The 6,413-nt window shown below is 51.2% G+C and overlaps 1 long non-coding RNA gene across 1 annotated transcript in view; it reads left to right on the forward strand.

Moving 5' to 3' along the window:
• Positions 1–1,647: 1,647 nt before the first annotated feature.
• The window catches only part of LOC108449752, an 11,920-nt gene continuing 7,154 nt past the window's right edge, over positions 1,648–6,413 (forward strand). Inside the window, exon 1 of the long non-coding RNA XR_001866031.1 lies at positions 1,648–3,956. This is a non-coding gene — a long non-coding RNA (uncharacterized LOC108449752). The remainder of the gene's footprint in view (positions 3,957–6,413) is intronic.

Consider the following 6,413-nt stretch of genomic DNA (forward strand, 5'->3'; position numbering starts at 1 on the left):
TGTGGAGGGATCCTGGTGCCCGGGGTTGGGCTGGCACTTGGAATTTGGTGGCCAAAAGTGTCCGGGTTGTCCCACGTCACCGTTTGTTGTCTAAAAGTGTCCAGTGGCGCCAACCTGGGCTGCTGAAAGGAGCCGGAGCGGCTCCTCTAACGACTTTTTAATGGAATCATGGATTAATTGGCCTGATTTTGGGGTTTCCTTGGGGCGTGTTGGGACTCAGAAAGTTTTCAGGAGGTGTCCTGGTGTTTTTAGGGTTGTTGTTCCCCCGTCCCCACCCGGAATCCCGGCGTTCCCTCTGTGCCCCAGTTGCGTTCGTTAACAGCGTGCCTTAATTTGGATGTGCTTTTCCCAGCACGGAACTTCTACCTGGAGAGAAGGATTGTCTGGGAAAATTGGCTGAAGGTTGTTCGAAGTGTCTGAGGATCTGCTGGCTGTTTGGGATGACGGGAATTCAAACCAAGCCGTGCTGGCTGTGGGGTATTGGTGGCTTCCCCTGCTCCGTACCTGCCGCAGGGTGGGATGAGCAGGGGTGCGCGGGCTTCTCTTTTGGGATGAGTTGCTTTTGTAGCTGGGAGCGTTGGGATTGTGCTGCTTGGAGAGGGCTGATCAGAGGCTGGTAAATCATCAAGCTCAGCCTTACTTTTCCTGGGAATTATTCACAGGATGGTTTGGGTGGGAAGGGGCCTTAAGATTATCCCATTCCACCCCTGCCATGGGCAGGGATCCCCTTCCACCATCCCAGGTTGCTCCAAGCCCCGGCCAGCCTGGCCTTGGACACTTCCAGGGATGCTGCTGAGCTGGAGCTCCGTGCTGGCCGGAGAAGGTGGATGCTGAGCCGGGAGCTGAACGACGACTCGTCCGTGCCGATGGCTTTTACTGGAATTTCCCTGTGGGAAAGAACCTCTGGCTCGCTTTTACCTCATTGGTCGCTCTCTGTGTCCGCTCGTCAGCCAGAGCTCGGATTCCTGGGAACTTCGGTATCCAGCAGAACCAGGTCTCCTTGACTCTTTGGATGCTTAAATTTGGGCCAACCCAATTCCCTGAGCTCGGAGCTGCCACCACATTCCACATGGAGCCTCTCCACGGAGCTGCCCGGCGCTGGCCTGGACCTGCTTAGAATCCCAGACTGGTTTGGGTTGGAAGGGACCTCAAAGCCCATCCAGTGCCACCCCTGCCCTGGCAGGGACACCTCCCACTGTCCCAGGCTGCTCCCAGCCCCAATGTCCAGCCTGGCCTTGGGCACTGCCAGGGATCCAGGGGCAGCCACGGTTTCTCCAGACAAGCTGTTCCTGATGGATATTGATGGGTGTTTGTATCCTGCCATGAGCAGGAGCCACTTCATCTCTTGGTGCTGTTGTTTCCTGGGAGAAGATTCCACGATCGTCCCCATCCCGAGGGTGCAGGAACCTCTTGGACCGGTGACACCTCCGTGGTGGGACGGAGTCGAGGCTCCAAGGATTTATTTCCCTCGTGTCCTTCTGTGCTAATGGAAGCTGCATTTATCCGTCTGCTTCTGGAGACGTCCCCACCGGGAATTCAGCTCCATTTGGGGGCAGGATGCTTTTCCAGCCATCCCGGTGATGCCAGTGGGGCTTGGCGTGTCCGAGGGTGGGTGGGAGGGTTGGGATTTAGGATCAGAGCGTGGAACATTCCGTTGGTTTTGTTAACGTGACCCGACAGGGATTCAGCCAGTCTGGAACTCCAGGTTCTGGCTGTGGCTGTTCCCCAGGATTTTTTTGGACGTTCATTGGAGCTGCAGAGTCTCCCAGGCTGTTCCCTGGCAGTGTCACTTTGGGACTTGCTGGTTTTTTCTGGGAATCTGGATTCTATTTTCTGCCCTTCCCTGGGCACAAGCTCCTGGCAGATGTGCTGTGGTTAAACACCCAAATTTACACCCTGGAGCCTGTTCCAATCCACCTGGGAGATGCTGAGGGGAGAGCAAGGCTGAGTTTTCCACCTGCATTTCCCTTGGAATGCTCCTCCCCTTTATTAAGGCGATTAATGGTGGTCCCACGGGCTGTGGGATGGAGAGAGGAGAGGGAGGAACTTGGCTCTCACTGCCTGAGTGTATCCATGGGGTTTCCAGCTCCGTGTTTCAGCTTTAACGTGTCTGGAAAGTTGGATTATTTAGGGAAAATTCACTTTTATGTGTTTGGCTTTGGGAGCCGGAATGGGGAATTTGGGATCCTGGCCTGGGGCATTTCCAGGAATTGGGCAGCTGGAGCTCCTCGGGGCAGCCTGTTCCCAGATGGGCTGGTGGAATTTCAGATAGGATTTGTTTGGATATATAGAAGGGAAGATTTATAAACACCTATTTTTAATGGGCATTTTTCCTTCCAGGATTTTAGGACTCCTCAAGGAAAAGTCTTGAGGAAGCCCAAGTGTGGCTCTGGGTGATGGATGTTGGTAGAACAGGTTATTTTCCTTTTCCTTGGTTTTTTTTCCTGACTTTTCCTATTTTTTTGGGGGTAAACATCCCTAAAAATGCTCCATCCCTGCAGCTGCACCTCTCCTGTGAGCTTCAGCTTTTTGGGACCCACCCCAGAGGCTGCAATCCCTGGGAATGATGTGGAGCTGGACCTAAAATTCAGGAGAAAATGAGCCAGGAGTCAAAACTTGATCCCAAAATATTGATGTGAGGAGGAGGCGTCAGGCTGGATCAGGAAGGAGCTGGAGCTCCAATTCCCGGTGGATTCCGTCTGTGTCGCTCCAAGATTTTACAGCTTCCCCAGCATCTTTGTAGTTCCAGTATTTCCTTCCTGTTGGAAGAGCACCAGCGGAAGTTTTCCAGCTGGAAATCCAAAGTGTGTCATTCCCAGGCAGCAGAAAATCCTTGTACATTTTGTAATTAAAATTCCCAGCTTTTTGCAGCGTAGAAATCCAACAGGGAAAACTCGGGAGCCTGGTGCTTGGTGTTCACCTGCACAACCCATTCCCAGTTTGGAATTCTCTGGCAAATTTGGGGTGTAAAGGAGCATGGAAGGGATTTATTCTCTTCTGTGGATTGAGGAGCAATTCCCAAGGTGTCCCTGCTCCCACTGGGCAAAATCCCAGGACATTAAACTTCAGCTATAATTAGGTAAGAAATCAGTCCTTGGAGAATTTACGTTTCTTTATATTTATTTTTATTTATTGTTATTTATTTAGATTTATTTATATCAAAGGAGTGACTCTGAGCCCGGCCAGGGCCTTGCAACGTTTTCCTTTCTGTTTTTTGGGATGCAGGTTGCAGTTGCTGCCCTTTGGAATGCGGTTTTAGGGTCACCTCGTGATTGGGAAGTGCCTTGTTTTTAAATCTGGGATGAGTTTGGACTAAGAATGGGCTATCTGGGGCTTTGCTGTGGTGAATTTTGGGAATATTTGGTGGCACACGTGTGTGAATTAGGAGGTGGTGACACTAAAATTCCAAGGTTTTGCCTCAGTGTGAATCTTGGGATGGAGGGGGCAGGATGGCTTCTATTTTTGGGGACGTTGGGAATGGGTGCCACGTATCCAGCTGTGTCCCAGCAGGACAAGAGCCCTGGAGCAGAGAGAATTCCTTGTTTTCCAGGCATTTTGGGAGACAAAGGTGCCGTGCAGTGCCTGGGGGGGGTGATGTCATTCAGGCTCCTTAAGCTCCCGCTTGGAATTTGCTGCCACATTCAAGGAAAATCCCCCGGGATGGCGATACCTGATAGGTCAGGGAGGGGATGGAGGGCTGGAAATCCCTGGTTTTCCCGGGAAGGCAGCGGGGTGGGAGAAGCGCTGGATCCTGGGGGCCATTCCCAAATCCTCCCCCTCCGAGGGAGGGGCGTTGCTTTGCTGCTCCGAGGAGATTTTCCCCCGATTTTTAGCACAAGTCCCAAATTCTTCGCTGAGCTCAGGTGGAGCCTCAGCACCTCTGCGTGTCCAGGTGCTGGGAATGAATCCTCATCCCTGGGAATGAATCCCTGTGCCGGTCCCTGGTAGCAACAATTGTAAGTAAACTGGGATTTTTCTGATTATTATTTTCATTGTTTTAAAATCCCTCAAGTTTCGAGGTTCCAGGACTTCCTCCTGAAATCCTTTTCCTGCTCAAATCTATTTTAACTTAAATCGAGGAATTTACAAAGAGCAACTTAAAAAAAGCAACTTAAACAGAGGAGCTTCCTCTGGGCACAGATAATTTTGGGTTTTGAGCAAAATGATAAAAATTGTTTGTTTTTTTTTTCCCCCATTATTCCCACTAATTCCAACATTTTCAGTCCTGGAAGTGGCTTTGTGCTGGCAGGGGAAATGTTTCAGTGGTGGAATTGAGCCTGAGCTTTAAGCCTGGCCTAACCTTGTTGTGATTTGAATTAGGAATTGTTAATGAGGGGGGAAAATCCGGAGCGAAATGATGCCCTTGGCTGCTCTGATCCCAGGAATGCTCCAAAGTGTCCACGGAATTTTGGATTTACTGTGGGTTTGGGGGTTCAGTGCAGTTCCCACCCATCCATCCCTCCCGTGGTGTTCCACAGGGACAGATCCATGGGAAACCCTCCTGGAGCTGCTAAACTGCCTTGGTGTGGTGGATGCAGCCTCACCCTTCCCTCTGCATCCTGGATGGGCTCAGGGATGTGCCCCAAGATTTTGGGATTGAAGTGCATCAGGTTGGGAAAATGCAGTTGCAGTTCCCTTTTCCCGGTGAGGTTTTTCCTTGGAAGGCTCCTCGTGGCAGAGGAGGGGTTTGAGGCAGGCTTTACCCGCATCCCATGGCCATGGGATTGGTGGGAGGAAGGTGCTGACTCTGGAAGCTGCTCCTGGAATCTCCTTCCCTGCTTCCAGAGGCTCAGGGGGACGTTTTCCAAGAGCTGTGCTTTGAATTCCAGTAGGATCTGTGCCTCTACTTTGGGTCCCATTCCGCTTCCCCCCCCATCCTCACCCTCACCCTTCCATCCTCATCCTCTCCCTCCCTGTGCCAGGTGAATCCCTTTCCTGGCTTCCCTGGGAGCAGCTTTGCTTTTCCTGATCCCTGGCAGGATTTCAAATGGAATTTCTTCCTTAGGTGTGCCCCGAGCAGAAATGGAAAAGCAGGATTTGGGGGGAGTTTGGGAATTCTCAGGCAGCTGGGGGAAGGAGCACAGAAAGTGGATATTTTTTTCTTAACTGGATCTTTTTCCTGGAGCAGATCTTGACTTCTCTAAAATGCTGGAATTATAACACAGAAATTACGGAATAATGAAGAAATGAAGTCACTCAGCCCCTTCTCATTTTTATAAATGAAAGGATAAATCCTGGTTTTCAGTATGTTCAGCTCCTTCTTTCCCTGGAATATCCAGTCCTCCCTGTTCTTTCCTATTCCAGCACAGGAGAAATGCTGTCACTTCTCTTGCTCCAAACTTCCAGCTCCAAACCCTCGGTGGAAATGTCCAAGCCAGGAAATGGGGATTTTGGGAAGCGGGAGAGCTGGATTTGGGGATGTGCTGCAGGTACAGGTACCTTGACCTCATTTTCCAGGCAGCTTGGCTTGGATTCCACCTCCTGGTTAAATCAGGTTTTTTTCCAGGGATTTTCCCTCCTCACGTGAGTGCTTTTGCCTTTCCACTCTCCATGGATTGCCTGTTCCCTTCCCAGCTCTTTTCCTGCTTGTCCGTTCTCCACTGGCAGTGTGGTGTTTTTGGGAGCAGGGACACGTTGGAATGCTAAATCCCAGTGCTCTGCACAAAAGGCTTCCCAGCAATTCCAATATTCCATCCATATTCCATTAAATGCAAGGACAGCTGCTCTTCTGTCCTTGCTTTTTATCCCACATGAGGGATTCATAAACAGAGGAGCAACGACACTTCAGCAAATCCTTCTGTTTGGAGGGTGGGAATGGAGGGGAAATTCGGGATAGATGTGTGGAAGGGATTCCTGGCTGTGGGGAGGGTGAGGCACTGGAGCAGTTTTCCCACAGGAACTGGCTGTGCCATCCCTGGCAGTGTCCAAGGCCGGGCTGGACGGGGCTGGGGGCAGCCTGGGATAGGGGAAGGTGCTCATGGCAGGGGCTGGAATGGGATGAGCTTTAAGGTCCTTTCCGTGCTGGAATTCTGGGATTCTGTGAATGAGAGCAGCAGAGAGGGAATTTCCTCCCCAGCATCCAGGGAATTGCATCCCCAGCACCAGAAGCCCATGGATGCAGCTCTGCATCAGCATCTGGGACAAATCTGCCTGGATAATTCCTTTTGGGCTCCAGGATCCTGTTGGAATTCCAAATTTCCACCTGAGGGCTTGGTTTGTTTTGCTGCTTCCCGGTTTCCTTAGCCCTGCTGTGGATGAGGGTGATGATCCATGGAGCCCCAGCTGCATCCAGGATACTTGTGGCTAAACAAAACAGGTTAAATCCCAATTTCCTGAGCTGGAAGTTGGGATTTAAGCGCTGAGCTTTTGCATTTGCTTCCCTTTCTTTGGACAGCAAGGTGGCTTTCAGATGG

This window comes from Corvus brachyrhynchos, unplaced genomic scaffold (genome assembly GCF_000691975.1).
Source record: "Corvus brachyrhynchos isolate BGI_N302 unplaced genomic scaffold, ASM69197v1 scaffold18, whole genome shotgun sequence".
NCBI lineage: Eukaryota > Metazoa > Chordata > Aves > Passeriformes > Corvidae > Corvus > Corvus brachyrhynchos.